Source organism: Lithobates pipiens, unplaced genomic scaffold, assembly GCF_037356315.1.
Source record: "Lithobates pipiens isolate NorthernLeopardFrog02 unplaced genomic scaffold, aLitPip1_a1.2 Scaffold_13, whole genome shotgun sequence".
Lineage (NCBI taxonomy): Eukaryota > Metazoa > Chordata > Amphibia > Anura > Ranidae > Lithobates > Lithobates pipiens.
Genome location: NW_027507718.1, coordinates 30,156,401 through 30,171,161, shown reverse-complemented (window position 1 = coordinate 30,171,161; position 14,761 = coordinate 30,156,401).

Here is a 14,761-nt window from a genome sequence, read left to right as displayed (position 1 = left end):
GCTATTGCATTTATTCTTATTGCATAGGGTATATTGGACACCGATCAAGCTACACAAGTGGGGATGTAGAGATACCTCAATGTGTCCAAAATGTTGTATGCATAATGGTGACCTGTTACACATGATGTGGAAATGTCCAAAACTCTACCGCTATTGGCAGTATATTCTGTCCACAATATCACAGGTATTTCAATCTCCAGTTCCACAAGACACGATTATCTGTCTGCTTGGGGCCTTGGAGATACCCTTACTCTCACCGAATGGCCACCTGGCAATTCAACGGTTATTATACATGGCACGCAAAGCCGTTGCGAGACTTTGGATAACTCCACGGGTGCAAACAGGTAGGGGTTGGGTCGAGATGGTAAATACTATGCTAATATGTGAAAAAAATCACTTACCAACACAGAAACATACTTAAAAATGTTTATTCAATGTGGCAACCCTGGTTAGATACATTAGGCTTAGGTCCAGCCCAATTGGTTAAAGACAATTACAAATGTAATTTGGCAAAACTACAGGATAGGGATTGAGGATATTGTTCTATCCTTGCCATATGTTCCTTAAACCAGAGGTTTTATTTTTATCTGTTTACTGTTATAAGTGCAAAGTCTTCTGATAACCTTGTTAATACAAAAGATACAGTCTAAGTTTAATGTCAAATGTTGATGTGAAATCATGCTTCATCATCAAAACCATCAGTATTATATTTGTACAGTGAGTTGATTATATTTGGAAGCTGTATGATAATACTAACAATAGCAATTTTTATAACCGTTGTAAATGTATATACTGCTGCAATTGTCTGTACCTGACTGTATATGTATTTGTTTTTGCACAAAAAACCTTTACCTGATTAAAAATAAATAGGACTCCTAGGATTCATAGCATAGTCAGAATATATATTTTCTTTGGATATATTTACTTAACCACTTGCCGACCGCCGCACGACGATATACGTCGGCAGAATGGCACGGGCAGGCATAAGGGCGTATATATAAGTCCCTGCCTTCCCGCGGGTGGGGGGCCCGATCGGGCCCCCCCCCGGTGCCTGCGGCGGTCGGCATTCGTTCGGGAGCGATCCCGGACGAGGGGACGGCCATTCATTCATGGCCACCCCCTCGCGATCGCTCCCGACGAATGGAAATCCTTCGTGACATCACTTCCTCTCCTGTAATGTAAACACAGGAGAGGAAGTGATGTATTCTCTCCTCCGTGTCGGTATTTTTCGTTCCGGCACCGAGGAGAGAGCATCGGTGAGTTGCACCAACACACCACACATACAGTAGAACATGCCAGGCACACTCACACCCCCCCTTTACCCCCCGATCACCCCCCCAATTACCCCTGCCCCCCCAGTCACAGTGACACCAATTGCATTTTTTTTTTTTTTTTGCATTGGTGTCATTTGTGACTGTAATAACTGTTAGGGCAGTTAGGGTTAGCCCCCTTTAGTTCTAATGTACCCCCCTAACCCCCCCAATAAAGGTTTAACCCCGTGATCACCCCCCGTCGCCAGTGTCACTAAGGCTGGGTTCACATTGCAGCGGTTTATGAGAACGGATGTGATTCGCACCGCACTGCAGTGCAAATCACATCCGATCTCTGTGCGATTCGAGTTCAGCCATACAGATAGTATGGCTGAATTCGCATCACACCCGCCGCACCCGCCGCAAATTCGCACGGGACCCTTTTTTTGGTCCGCAGCAGAATCGGTTTGCAGATTGCACTGCGATATGCGAACTGATCTGGGAGTGTCATTAACATTTCACTGACACTCCCAGCAGTTCGCATAGGGCAGTGTGAACTGCCGCCGGGAGGCATGCGATGCGGGAACCCGCCGCGGATTCGTGGCGTTCCCGCATCGCTCCAGTGTGAACCCAGCCTAATAAGCGGTCATTTTTCTGATCGCTGTATTAGTGTCACAGGTGACGCTAGTTAGGCAGGTAGGTATTTAGGTTCGCCGCAACTTTTTATAGCGCCAGGGACCCCCATATACTACTACCCCTGATAGCCCCCTAGTTAACCCTTTCACCAGTGATCACCATATAACTGTTACAGGTGACGCTGGTTGGTTAGTTATTTTTTTATAGTTTCAGGGCACCCGCCATTTATTACCTAATAAAGGTTTAACCCCCTGATCACCCGGCGGGTGTCATTTGTGACTGTAATAACTGTTAGGGCAGTTAGGGTTAGCCCCCTTTAGTTCTAAGGTACCCCCCTAACCCCCCCCAATAAAGGTTTAACCCCGTGATCACCCCCCGTCGCCAGTGTCACTAAGGCTGGGTTCACATTGCAGCGGTTTGAGAACGGATGTGATTCGCACCGCACTGCAGTGCAAATCACATCCGATCTCTGTGCGATTCGAGTTCAGCCATACAGATAGTATGGCTGAATTCGTGTCGCACCCGCCGCACCCGCCGCAAACTCACACGGGACCCTTTTTTTGGTCCGCAGCAGAATCGGATCGCATGGGTGTTCACACCATGCGATTCGAGTTTGCAGATCGCACTGCGATATGCGAACTGATCTGGGGGTGTCATTAACATTTCACTGACACTCCCAGCAGTTCGCATAGGGCAGTGTGAACTGCCGCCGGGAGGCATGCGATGCGGGAACCCGCCGCGGATTCGTGGCGTTCCTGCATCGCTCCAGTGTGAACCCAGCCTAATAAGCGATCATTTTTCTGATCGCTGTATTAGTGTCACAGGTGACGCTAGTTAGGCAGGTAGGTATTTAGGTTCGCCGCAGCTTTTTATAGCGCCAGGGACCCCCATATACTACCGCATAAAGCCCCCTGATTGCCCCCTAGTTAACCCTTTCACCAGTGATCACCATATAACGGTTACAGGTGACGCTGGTTGGTTAGTTATTTTTTTATAGTTTCAGGGCACCCGCCATTTATTACCTAGTCTCACTAGTGTACCCCTAAATTTAGGGGTGTCTACTTTCCAAAATGGGGTCATTTGGGGGGGGTTTGTGCCATCTTGGCATTTTATGGCCTTCAAAACTGTAACGCCCTTAGAAAGCCTGAAGGCGGTGCTTGGTTTTCGGGGCCCCGTATGCGGCTAGGCTCCCAAAAAGTCCCACATATGTGGTATCCCCGTACTCAGGAGAAGCAGCAGAATTTATTTTGGGGGGTCATTTTATGGCCTTCAAAACTGTAATAGGTAGTGAGGAGTGAAGTCAAATATTTACGCCCTTAGAAAACCTGAAGGCGGTTCTTGGCTTTCGGGGCCCCGTACGTGGCTAGGCTCCCAAAAAATCCCACACATGTGGTATCCCCGTACTCAGGAGAAGCAGCAGAATTTATTTTGGGGTGTCATTTCACATATGCCCATGGCATGTGTGAGCAATATATCATTTAGTGACAACTTTGTGAAAAAATAAAAATAAAAAATTAAAGTTTGTAATTTTCCCGCAACTTGTGGCAAAATATAAAATATTCCATGGACTCAACATGCCTCTCAGCAAATAGCTTGGGGTGTCTACTTTCTAAAATGGGGTCATTTGTGGGGGTTTTGTGCCATCTTGGCATTTTATGGCCTTCAAAACTGTAATAGGTAGTGAGGAGTGAAGTCAAATATTTACGCCCTTAGAAAACCTGAAGGCGGTTCTTGGCTTTCGGGGCCCCGTACGCGACTAGGCTACCAAAAAATCCCACACGTGTGGTGTCCCCGTACTCAGGAGAAGCAGTAGAATTTATTTTGGGGTGTCATTTCACATATGCCCATAGCATGTGTGAGCAATATATCATTTAGTGACAACTTTGTGTAAAAAAAAAAAAAAAATTTTTTTTTTGGCATTATTCAATCGCTTAAAGCAAAAAAATAAAATATTCAATGGGCTCAACATGCCACTTATCAATTTCCTTAGGGGGTCTACTTTCCAAAATGGGGTCATTTGGGGGGGTTTTGTACTGCCCTGCCATTTTAGCACCTCAAGAAATGAGATAGGCAGTCGTAAACTAAAAGCTGCGTAAATTCCAGAAAACGTACCTTAGTTTGTAGATGTGACAACTTTTGCGCAAACCAATAAATATACAGTTATTGACTTTTTTTTTACCAAAGACATGTGGCTGAATACATTTTGGCCTAAATGTATGACTAAAATTGAGTTTATTGGATTTTTCTAATAACAAAAAGTAGAAAATATCATTTTTTTTCAAAATTTGCGGTCTTTTTCCATTTATATCGCAAAAAATAAAAATCGCAGAGGCAATCAAATACCATCAAAAGAAAGCTCTATTTGTGGGAAGAAAAGGACGCAAATTTTGTTTGGGTACAACATTGCATGACCGCGCAATTACCAGTTAAAGCAGCGCAGTGCCAAATTGTAAAAAGACCTCTGGTCATTTACCAGCAAAATGGTCCGGTCTGAAAGTGGTTAATATATATTGCATATGCATATGCATTAACATTTGGTATTTGGTGCTAAGTGCCTAATTTCCCTTATAAAGAAAAACATTGTCCGCCATAATGTCACAGTCATGATAACAAATTGCTAATCGCCGCCATTACTAGTTAAAACATTTTTTGATATAAATGCCATAAAACTATCCCCTATTTTATAAATGCTATAACTTTTGCACAAACCAATCAATAAACGCTTGTTGCAATTTTTTTTATACCAAAAATATGTAGAAGAATACGTATCAGCCTAAACTGAGGAAAAAAAATGTTTTTATATATTTTTGGGGGATATTAATTATATTATTATAGCAAAATTTAAAAAATAATGTGTTTTTTTCAAAATTTACGTTCTTTTCTTGTTTATAGCGCAAAAAATAAAGACCGCAGGGGTGATTAAATACCACCAAAAGAAAGCTCTATTTGTGGGAAACAAAGGACACAATTTTGTTTGGGAGCCACGTCGCACGACTGCACAATTGTCAGTTAAAGCGACGCAGTGCAGACTCGCAAAAAGTGCTCTGGTCTTTGGCCAGCAAAATGGTCCAGGGCTTATGTGGTTAAACCTGTCAATGCAATCTGTTTTTGTAGCTTTCCAAAAAAAAGGAAATATTCCTGTAAGCTCTAGTTACATCAAAGCATCTCTCACTGTGGCCTTTTAGGATAGCTAAATGCTCAAAATCCTGCCAGAATGCACTTTAGTTCAGTTCACAATGTGAATTCTTGCGGGATTTTTAACACTGAGCTTTCCCAGGAGGTGGCAGCCATGTATGGTGATGTCACTGGTACGTAGAGGTTGCTGGTTGTTTTTGTTGTTAAGGCTCGGTTCACACGACTTTCAACACGACTTTTGGAGGCAACTTGGACGCGACTTGGATGCGACTTGGACGCGACTTGGGCGCGACTTGGACACGACTTGGACGTGACTTGGACGTGACTTGGACGTGACTTGACACGACTTACAACACTACTTTAAGTCGCCCCAGGCCAGGCGACTTGCCGTGGCCAATCAGAGAATGAGCTGTCAGGGGGGAACTCCTTTTGAGAGCTGATAATTCTCTGAGAGTCGCCTCCGTATAGACGAAGATCCGACTTGGAGGCAACCTCCATTGAAATCAATGGGTACCAGTCACCTACAAGTTGGATTGAAGTAGTACAGGAACCTTTTCTGAAGTCGGAGCGACTTCAGTAGTGTGCATTAAGACAGCTCTCATTCACTTACATTGATTTCTACATGTTGTGTGACCTGAGGTGACTTGGGGTGACTTGAAGTCGGATCTGAGTCGTCCCTGTGTGAACCGGCTCTAAAGGTTTGGCGAGTAGAGTGGTAGGGAATAGCTGCCCCCTGAATTTTGATGCAGTCTTCTTTTACTGATGTTTTAACATATGTTGGTGGTAAATGCTTGTCTAGTGAAAATGTTGTTGGATTTACGTTTTCCAAACATGAGTCCAATCAATAGAAGATTCCCATTGGATTTGAAATTATTTTCATGAATGAAACCCAGAGAGAGAGGGGTGTTAAACAGTGTACAACTGAAGCAGTGTACCGTAAGGTAAGACAAGGTAAGACAAATGTACTATTAATAGGGACCTCTCAGGATGGAAACATGAGAGTAACTGTTCCTGACATGGCTTTGACGGGGGTCTCTGGAGCTGTCATGTTTATCCTTGGCACAGTAAATGTCAGATCAGTAACAGCAAACAATCATGTTCATATCAGGTTTCCCAAAACATAACGTCTTTATACCTGTATATAGGTAATACATATATACAATAATATCTAATGTATATTTTTATTCTGAGTCAGTGAGTCACCAAGTAAGGATAAAGATGACATTCCCAGAATATGCACCTTCAAACAAAAGTCAGCAGTATGAGCTGTTATATATGTATCCTGACAGTTTGCTTCTAAAGTGGATATAAACCCCAACTGGACGACATTTATATAGTGAAAGCCCTGTATATCATAAGCAGTTGCCATGTTTTGCTTTCGTTCATAAAATACACATTTGTTCACCTCTTCAATCACTCTTCTCCAACCACCTGCTATTTTCATGCACTTCCCTCGTTGGCTGTTGCACAATGTAGTTCATGCCATTTTTAGTGACCATGACACTACTTTGTTGGCACGGTCACTTGTAGGCTCCAAAAGTAGAATGTAACATCGTAAAATGCAGAAGAGACAGTTGCCACCCTAAAGAGGAAGTGCACAAGGTGCTCATGACGGGGTTAACAGGAATGTTTTTATGAAAGCTGTAGATTTAAAAAGATTGTGAACAACCGTTTAAATTACATTAACTTGTTAAAGCTTGTTTGAGATAGTAGTGATTGGATTTGGATCTACTGTAACTTAGCTCTTTTGTGATATCCTCCCCCTAGTGGCCTGAAGTGATTGTGATACTACGCCAGTATGAACTGACTTCTGTTCCAAAATAAATCTATGGGAAGAGTCTATGGGAATGCAAACCTTGCTTGCAGCAGGTCAGAAAAAGGTCCACTGCAAGTCGAACAAACAAGTTAATGAATTTTGAATGATCTCAGAAGCATCTCAAACAGATGTCAAACTCATGCCATCAAAACAAATCTAAAGGTCATTGACACAGAGCCAAAAGGAAATCTATCATGAAAGACATTTGGGGGTTGATTTACTAAAACTTTAGCGTGCAAAATCTGGTTTAGATCTACATAGAAACCAATCCGCTTCTATTTTTTTTGGTCAAAGTTTAATTGTACTACCTGAAGTTAGTCACTGATTGGCTACCATGCACAGCTGCACCAGATATTACACTCTACAGTTTTAGTAAATTAAACCCAAAAAAGCTATTTTTACTGAATACCAATTGCGATAATACAACCTGCCTGCCCGTCATGCTCGCACACTTCCCTGACTAAAAACAAGTACACAGATAAAGACTTCTAACCTTTCTCTGACTTGTTGTTCTGGTTCAGCAATTCATAAAGTATTAAAGTAAAATGACCAGGTAACTAACATCCCTTTAGTGTTCAAACAAAACATATGTATAATTTTACATTTATGTCATAGAGTGTTTCCAGAAATGAAAAAATGTCTTTAAATAGATTTGGCATTAAACATTGGCAAAATGTAATCTTATTTAGTGTTATGTGTAAATGTACCTGGCATTACATAACAGAATTCTTCACTATTGTGTGCGTAGCAAATCTATTTTTAACCTTGTCCCATGTGGAAGTTGTGTAGCATCTTTTTATGTCTGCCACAACATGGTGATGTCAGAATTGGCATCTGTACATTATATGGAACAAGAAAATATGTGCCCATTCATGAACAGGGACATCTGCATGTGTATGTGTGTCTCTTTTGAAATGATTTATTTTGAAAAGTTTAGAGAATTTTCACATTGCATAAAAAATTTTCTCAGGTTAGTAAATAATGATAAGCCAAACATGTCTGGGTTCAGTTCAAGGTGGGTTCAGTGAACTTTACTGAAGTTCTGGGACCAAATCCAAACACTGTTGTGGTCAATGGGAGCTACATCTTAGAAATCAATAATAGCTACAGTATTTTCTAGCCTAATAGGCTAGTGATTGTCAAACAAATATTGTGGGGCAAGCTCTATCCTAAAGACATGCACTAAAGCAAAAAAAAAAGTACTGTTGCTACTACATTTGGTGTTAATTCAAGTTTCCTTTGGTCATTGTACCCCCTCTGCGATTGTGGGGGGTGTGGGGGCATGGCATAGACCCCTGGGTACCCTCTACATTTCCTATCTGTGCCTTCTGTTGCCTCTAACCTCGGGTTTCATCTGGGTTGGAATTCTTGAAGCTTTGTTGTACTGTGGCACTTTAATACCTCCAAAAGAAGCCAAACTTGGTAAAACATGTAGAAGATATAAGTGCATTTGTAACCCAGTACAATGCAACAATACCCACTGTCCAACTATAGATATGCATTGAAAATATGTATGTGTTTATGAATTTTAACTTTTTTTATGAATAAACTGTATATGTTTTTTAAGAATCTAGATACACCATTAATGACCTCCCCTCTAGTGTATCATCACAGCGCTCAATCTCCTCTCCCAACAGCTGCTACTTAAACACTTAATATATAACCCAGAAGGTGAAAAAATTATAAGCAAATCACAACAATCACCTTGTAGCACTAAATAACTACTAAACAGTGGTGTACTATGATAATAAAGTTAAACCACGTGAAAAATATTTAAACATTTACATGTGCATAGTGAAATTTCAAAAAATTCCAAAAAATGTTAAAATGTACTGTGATCAAATATCAGAAAAATTGCTATAAGCAATCACATGTGCATAATAAAAAATCCTCTATTAGTGATCTAATACCAATACAGGGAATAGTGATCATGATCGATCCCATGAGGAAGTCTAATTGACGAAACATGTCAGGGGCGTGGCTATATGGCGACCATTGTACACAGTAAGGAGCAGAGTTAAGGCGGAGGGAGGAGGACACACAAGCGAAAGGACTGGACGTTACAGTTTGGCGCTGCTTTCAAATTTGGTTGTCTGCTGTCAGGTACCACACAGCTACCATTTATAGGGACAGTGCCTTCACTATTAACCTAGCCAGCATCCAGTGTGCTCACCGATGCCTGTGAGGAAAGGAACTCCTTGTTGAAAAGTGAAATTTCTGTTTGAAGTGCCTGTTTTTAAGCTGGTCCATGTGAGTGTGATTTTAATTGATTTTTATTGAGATTAAAAGCAGTTTTGCAATTTTGCACTATGGGAAGTCTTTTTGTCTCCCCGAGGTATATCTGAGATGATAGTTTATTATCCTCTGCTGAGAAGTATGCTGCAAGCGATTGCTGGAGAAACGTTGATCATCCTCATTCATTAAAAGCTCTTTTGGCTCGACACGAGAGTGCTGAGCAATACAGCTGGTGAGTGTTCCAAACGAGGGGGGCACGGACACCAAGGGTGTGGTGGAGGCTTTTCGATAGATGGACACTTTGTTTTTTGTTTTTTTCACTTGAAAAGGAGCCTTTGAACTGATTCTGGTTAATCTACATTACCATTTTTTTCATTTCCTTTGGTTTGATTTTTGTTTTTTGGGACTTTGATCACTATTCCCTGTATTGATATTAGATCACTAATAGAGGATTTTTTATTATGCACATGTGATTGCTTATAGCAATTTTTCTGATATTTGATCACAGTACATTTTAACATTTTTTGGAATTTTTTGAAATTTCACTATGCACATGTAAATGTTTAAATATTTTTCACGTGGTTTAACTTTATTATTATAGTACACCACTGTTTAGTAGTTATTTAGCGCTACAAGGTGATTGTTGTGATTTGCTTATAATTTTTTCACCTTCTGGGTTATGTATATGTTTTTTGTTGGACTTATTTGGCACTCATAAAATCCCATTCCTTTTTGCCTTTAAAAATATGAATCTATAGAGGGATGTGGTTCTGTCACACTATACCTCCAACAACAAAGTTATATACAGTTGTGCTCATACTTTTACATACCCTGGCGGAATTTATGATTTCTTGGCCACTTTTCAGAGAACACAAAAACTTTTCTTTTACTCATGGTTAGTGCCTGGCTGAAGTCATTTATAATCAATCAACTGTGTTTACTCTTTTTAAATCATAATGACAACACAAACTACCCAAATGACCCTGATCAAAAGTTTACATACTCCAGTTCTGAATATGTGTATTGCCCCTAGGGGTCAAGACCTGGGGAAAAAAGTGTGGGAACTCCCGCCCAAGTTCCACTCCCCCACCAAAAAGAAAATGACACGCTCATATGCATATATATTTCACAGAAAATACAGTGCAACATTTATTGTAAAGTGCCAGTTTACAAAAACAAAATAAGTTAACTTGTCAAACTAACAGAATAATCACCACAAGAACGGAGGGGGGCAGCAGAACAGAGGGGTACAGCAGAACGAAGAGGGACAGCAGAAGAAAGGAAGGGGGCGGCAGCAGAACGGAGGGGGACGGCAGCAGAACGGAGGGGGACAGTAGCAGAACAGAGGGGGACAGCAGAATGGAGGGGGACACGGAGGAAAGCTGGAGGGGGACAGCAGCAGAATGGAGGGGGAGTGGGGGACAGCAGCAGAACAGAGGGGGAGTGGGGGACACAGCAACAGAACGGAGGGAGAGTGGGGGACACAGCAGCAGAATGGAGGGGGAGTGGGGGACACAGCAGCAGAATGGAGGGGGAGTGGGAGACAGCAGCAGAACGGAGGGGGAGTGGGAGACAGAAGCAGAATGGAGGAGGAGTGGGGAACAGGAGCAGAACTGAGGGGGAGTGGCGGACAGAAGCAGAATGGAGGGGGAGTGGCGGACAGAAGCAGAATGGAGGGGGAGTGGCGGACAGAGGCAGAACGGAGGGGGAGTGCAGGACAGCAGCAGAACGGAGGGGGAGTGGCAGACAGCAGCAGAACGGAGGGGGAGTGGCGGACAGCAGCAGAATGGAGGGGGAGTGGCGTACAGCAGCAGAACGGAGGGGGAGTGCAGGACAGCAGCAGAACGGAGGGGGAGTGGCAGACAGCAGCAGAACGGAGGGGGAGTGATGGAGAGCAGCAGAACGGAGGGGGAGTGGCGGACAGCAGCAGAATGGAGGGGGAGTGGGGGACAGCAACAGAATGGAGGGGGAGTGGTGGACAGCAGCAGAACGGAGGGGGAGTGGGGGACAGCAGCAGAACGGAGGGGGAGTGGGGAACAGCAGCAGAACGGAGCTCATTGTAACTAACAAAGTGTGTGACACACTGACCAGGAAGTTTGTCAATGACTCTGGCAAACTCGCGGCGGACCTCTTGGGCTGGAGGACTCGGAGGCTCAGCCCAGGAGAGGAGAAGTTGAACTGGAGACGTCTGGCAGCTCAGAGTTGGGCTGCACTGCTGGCAATGTGCTACAGCGGCTGCGGGAGTAGTCGGCGGCGCCCCTGGGACTCTCTGGCACTGACTGGGCAGTGGGCACAGGCTGGATCCTTACCAGCAGTAAGTGTGGCTCTGTCTGGTGTAGTGTCTGTGGCTGCCTGCTCTCTCTCGGAGTCTCTACTCAGCCTTGCAACCAGTTACTCAGGCATATGCAGGACGCGGCTGCTAATGGGAATTGAGTTCTTGTTGTGGAAAAAGTACAGGAACTCCGTTCCCATGCGTTCCCGCAGGACTTGAGCCCTGATTGCCCCCTTTAACATCAATGACAGCTTGAAGTCTCTTGTGACATTTGTGGATGAGGCTCTTTATCTTCTCACATTGTAAAGCTGCCCATTCCTCTTGGCAAAAAGTCTCCAGTTCCTGTAAATTCTTGAGCTGTCTTGCATGAACTGCATGTTTGAGATCTCCCCAGAGTGGCTCAATGATATTAAGGTCAGGAGACTGAGATGGCTGCTCTAGAACCTTCACTTTATTCTGCTGTAGCCAATGACAGGTCGATTTGACCTTGTGTTTTGGATCATTGTCATGTTGAAATGTCCAAGTACGTCCCATGTGCAGCTTCCTGGCTGATGAATGCAAATGTTCCTCCAGTATTTTTTGATAACATACTCCTTTCATCTTGCCATTCATTTTGACCAAATTCCCTGTGCCTTTTTATTTCACACATCCCCAAAACATGACTGATTCCCCTCCATGTTTTACAGCAGGAATGGTGTACCTTTCATCATAGGCCTTGTTGACTCTTCTCCAAATGTAGTGTTTATGGTTGTGGCCAAAAAGCTCAATTTTGGTCTTATCACTCCAAATGACTTTTTGCCAGAAGGTTTGAGGCCTGTCTCTGTGCTGTTTGGCGTATTGCAATCGGAATACTTTGTGGCATTTGTGTAGTAATGGCTTTCTTCTGGTGACTCGACCATGCAGTTCATCTTTCTTCAAGTGCCTCCTTATCGTGCATCTTGAAACAGCCACACCACATGTTTTCAGATTCCTGTATTTCACCTGAAGTTATTAGTGGGTTTTTCTTTGCATCCCAAAACAAAAAACTTTCCTCTTCCTCTTTTTCAACGGGAATTGGTTAATCTCGTTGAGGCAGCATATAGGGATGGTGTACTGAATATCAAAGAGAAATGCTTTCTGCTTCCAAAGGTGTGTAGTACTCCCTACTTCTATCACCTTCCTAAGGTGCATAAATCACTCATTGACCCTCCAGGGAGACCTATCGTTGCTAGTATGAATATTTTTACGAGTGGTCTATCAATATATATAGACCACTTGTTGCAACCGATGGTCACTCAATTAACATCATATATCAAAGATTCGAGTTATGTTATTGATATTTTAAAGGACTACTCTTGGCAAGAAAACTATATATGGGCTTCATTAGATGTAGCCTCACTGTACACATCAATACCTCATGATGTGGCTATTACTGCTGTACAGTATTTTTTTAAGCAAAAATGGGGAGATGAATTCAAAACAATCAGAATTCTTGCTCTTGAGCATAGATTTCTGTCTATGTCATAACTATTTTAAGTTTTTAGACCTTTTTTATTTGCAATGCAAAGGTACTACTATGGGGGCCAATTTTGCCCCCGCATATGCAAATCTGATAACCATTTTTCTCAATATATTGGACAGTATATTGATGATGTTTTAGTGATTTGGAGTGGTGGTACAGATCTTTTTTCTTCTTCTGTGGCGTACTGTAATGACAATTAATTTGGACTATCTTTTACTTATGAGATAAGCCAGAAAGAACTAGTCTTCCTAGATCTGGTATTGTCTCACAATAAAGATACTGTTATTACCAGTAATCATAAAAAGCCAGCATCTGGTAATTCATACCTTCATTATAACAGTTGCCATCATCCTACCTGGAAAGAAAATATTCCTAATGGTCAATTCCAGGGATTACAAAGGAATTGCAGAAAAACGGATGATTACAGAGCTCAAGGATATCATATGCAAAAGAAGTTTGGGGAGAAAGGATACCCAATAAATTTTATAATGGATGCTTTCCTCTCAAATGAGACAGAACCATCTAAAAATAAAAAGGATAAGTCTCTTGAAATGGTCAATACAGCTAGATTCGTATCAACATTTAATACCAAATATAGAGCCATTTCTAAAATAATATATAAACACTATGATATTTTAAAACTTGATCATATTTTGGCTCCTGTACTTGCTCCAAAGCCCCAAATGACTTTCAGACACTGCCATATGGTCAAAAATATCATTGCCCCCAGTAAGTTGACAAAACCAAAAATTGGACCTTTGTTTTTTTATCAGAACTTATTTTGATAGTAGGACTGGGATTTTTCAGTGCCGAAAGAGAGGATGTCTCACTTGCCAATCTATTCCCCATGGCTGTTCAGAGATAGTAACTAATAGAGGCAAGTCTTTTCAAATCAAACAATTTATTACTTGTTCTACAGAGTTTGTTATTTATGTTTTGCGCTGCTCATGTGGTCTTCTATACACAGGGTGCACGATAGGCACCCTGCGTACTAGAGTGGGGGAACATTGCAGACACTGTCATCATGTACATAATAAGGATTTTGGTCAAATAGAAGTACGGGCAATTGAGGCCATCGCTAGGGGTACCCTGACTGAAAATGAAAGATTCTCCCTTCTGTGCCGAAGGGAGACTTTTTGTATTTATTGTTTTGGTTCCCTTCCCTTTGGCCTGAAGGCCTCAATGAGGAAATTGAAGTCCTCAGTGTGATACAATAGTACACCTCTTAGTGCCGTCTGCTAATATCCATGTATGTAATTTTAGGGAGATTATATAGCCAGAGATAGAAGGCCATTACAATCCATATCAATCTTTGCTGCTGTGGATTTGTTTTTGGCACGTTATATAATATGTATTTTATATATAATATACATTTCATATATATACATTATTAATTCCTGTCCATTTTTATAATATTTTAACCTCTATCTATTTAGATATTAATGTATTTATAATTTTTTTAGAGACATGGTAATATTGGTACACATGGTTTTTATATAATTCATTTTATCATATTATTCAGAGACATTATAGGTTATATATTGATAACCCATTTTGGTGTCATGTATATATATATTTTTCCCTAATTAGTATTCATTAATTTTTATTAGTTATTAGTACTTATTATTTTTCATTTTTATTTTTATATTCAATATACCAAATTGCTAGCGTTATTGGATTTGAATCTGTTTTCCCAATGCAATATGTATGTACTAGTTTACTATAATAATGTACACAAGGGGTTAATATCATAAGATTACACAGCTCTTTCCCCTCTATGTCTGTAAGCCTAAATATGTGTCTGTTGCCGCTGGCTCCCATGACTTTGACAAAGCACAGGCGCATGAAACATGTTAGTCATGGCAACATCGAGCTTGCGTACCGCCTGACATCCTGTGACTTCCTGTCTTACCCCG